Source organism: Gavialis gangeticus, unplaced genomic scaffold (genome assembly GCF_001723915.1).
Source record: "Gavialis gangeticus isolate Ggan-Ray unplaced genomic scaffold, GavGan_comp1, whole genome shotgun sequence".
NCBI classification, from domain to species: Eukaryota; Metazoa; Chordata; order Crocodylia; family Gavialidae; genus Gavialis; species Gavialis gangeticus.
In genome coordinates, this window is record NW_017728993.1 from 67715208 (window position 1) to 67718091 (window position 2884).

A 2884-nucleotide genomic window follows, 5' to 3' on the forward strand; every position below is an offset into this window, starting at 1 on the left:
GACGCAGTACTCCATCTGTGGCCTCCCCAAGGCCGAGTACAAGGGGAGAATGATGTCCTGGGATTCGCTTGAGAAGCATCTATGGATGCAAGCCAGCATTTTGGTTGCTTTACTAGCCACAGCATCGCATTGCAGGCTCATGTTCATCTTGTGGTCAGTGATGGCCCCCAGGTCTCTTTCTTCCGTAGTGCTAGCCAGTGTAGCACTGCTGAGCCTATAAGGATGCTGCAGGTTTTTCCTCCCAAGGTGGAGAACCTTACATTTTTCAGTGTTGATTAGATGCCATAGTTTGAGTCAACTCTGTGCAGTCTCTACCTTAGTCTGTGTTCTTGATTCTACTCAAGGCTTCTTGATCAAGAAGCCCAGGCATTCAGGCTGCCTATACATGTGCTTGTGGGTGGGAACGTTTTAATTAGAACGGTTCTTGGAGAGCTGCTTTAATTAAAACACTTCACTGTCATGTCTGTTAAGCCTCTGTGGGTTTAAAAATGGTCGTGGGGCACTTCATCTAAACCTGATTCAATGAGGCTTAGATAAAGCACCACAGTGGCCATTTTTAAACCCACAGGGGCTTATACAGACAAGGTTCTTTGAGTAAGTGTGATATCTTTTATTAGACAAATAAAAGATATCATATTTACCTGTCTGCCTATGTTCTTGGACCAACATGGCTACAGCCAACAACCCCAGGGGCTTATTCATGTGACAACGAGGCCATGCTGAAGCATTCTAAGTAGAATGTGAAGGAGACTTGTTTAATTTAGTCTGATCTGATAAATTCTAACTAGAATGCAAACCAACACATGTATAGACACTTTCACGTTTTAAGCATCATGTTTCCTCTTATAGAGGTGCAACAAGCTGTTTCTGCACCCTGGGCAACAGTGGCAGCAGTGGCAGTGACAGCTATTCTTGTGCCCTCTCACAATCAGTCACTGGGGCTTGGTGGCTCAGTCACCCACCCCTAATTATGCAGCTAGATAGAAAGATGTTTGTTATGGATCAATATATTTTCTGCCTTCTTTCTTTTGCCAGAGAAAGGGAGGAGATGGGTGATAGTTCAGTCCTGTAAAGAGGATGAAAATTGCTTAAAATAATTACATAACAAGGAAGCTTGCAACTTTCAAGACCAGTACCCAAATACAAATCTGAGCCACTAAATTCATTGATTTTGTCAGCATTCTGACAGACTTTAATGATGTTTTATTCACACACACTGAAGAAGTAGGTTTCAGAAGGTTTTAGAGGATATGCTGATACAGTCAATGACTTAAGAGATGCTTAAGAAAAAGGACCATAGATCAGTGTTGCTTTGATATCCTTTGGGCTTCACTAATTGGGAAAAGGTTTAGTTTCAACAGAGGATGGTGTGGGTAATGTCCTAGATATAATTCAGGAGATCTGTGCATTGCTGAACATCCTTTAATGAGGGCTTCCTCTTGCTACTTCCCATACATTCAGATATTCACAATTGTGTACATCTGAAAGTGCCACAGATAGGTCTATGGAAGGAACTCTAAGAATAATTTATCTTCACCTTTTGACAATATGGTTTGTACTTACTTCACCCCTTCAAATGTTTTCACAACTATATTGGGTAAATGACAACAGCATTGCCATAAAACCCTTAGAAGTCCTGTACAGGATGCATGATCTCCTATTATTCTGGAATTACAGAAAAGGGAGAATGACCATCAAAACTGTAGATCCTTCTTGCAGAAGCTGGTGTCTTTCTATATGTTGCTTCTTTTACCACTCTGTTCAATGAGCCAGACACAACATGTCCTTAAGTAAGAATTTGATCATTCGTAGATACATTTTGTTTTTGGATCACCAGGCATTTCAGTGGTTGTAGGATAGACAGCAAGGGTGATTATTCTCAGACTATTCCACAAGCAAGGGATGATGGATGCCTCTGTTTATTTGATCAGAGGTTTTGTACTTCTTGGTTAACTTAGCATTGGGTAATTAGGAATTGCCAGGCACTGCTGGCATGACATGCCTTCTAGTGGGATTAGCTTCTTCCACACTCATAACACTTTCTAAAGGAGGAAAAGAGCCAGAAAAGATTTATGGCCAAGTCTATATTCTTTACTCTGCCAAGCCTAGGATCACTGCCAAGAAATAAACTCTGCCCACTCACTCCTGCTCTGCCCACATCCAAGTTTGGCAATTAGACAGTGTAGACACTCTAAAAAAAAAAGGGCTCCTGTCTCTCCTGAGACAGCAGGTCTAAGAATAGTGCTGGGGCATACACTAACGACTTCTGCGAAGCTGTCTACTCTGGCTAATTGTGAGGCTTGGGTATAAGAGGAGTGGGATGGAGTGGGTGGAGCTTATCTTGTCAGTAGTTTTGCATTTGACATGGAGATGATATAAACATGGCCTTTATCCCATTCCACTTCATGGTATTCCCCAGATATCCTTCCTCATCCTTTTTCCTGAGTTCCAGTTCATAAGCCAACTGGAGAGGTAACCTAACTTCCTGTGTTAAAAAAAAGATGATCTGCAATGTCAAATGAAAGAGTTTCTTATTCCTGTGACTTCATTGCTTCCAAAGGTAAAAGGAGGAAATGGTCCTGTATTAGTCATGAAAGCAGGAGTGTATTAGCAGGTTGAGATTCATATGGTGACACAAGTCTCTATAATCCTCTCTCTAAACTCATTGATTTGATCTGAAGTTCATGATCATAATAATACCTTTTCCTTTCTGGGAGTTCCGCACTTCCAAAGATCATTGTTAAATGTACATGACAGTGATGAAAACTCACTTGAAAACATGGTGGGCGTTTCCATATAACTAGATGGTGGAAGACTTCCTTCTGTATGGAAGTGAATTATATTCTCTCTTTTTCCCTCTCCCTCTCCCCCCTCCCCTTCCCCC

General features: G+C 41.6%; 1 protein-coding gene across 13 annotated transcripts in view; it reads left to right on the top strand.

The window, feature by feature from the left end:
* The window catches only part of DNM3 (dynamin 3), a 414896-nt gene that overhangs the window by 122364 nt on the left and 289648 nt on the right, over positions 1-2884 (top strand). The gene's annotated exons all lie outside the window — the stretch shown is intronic.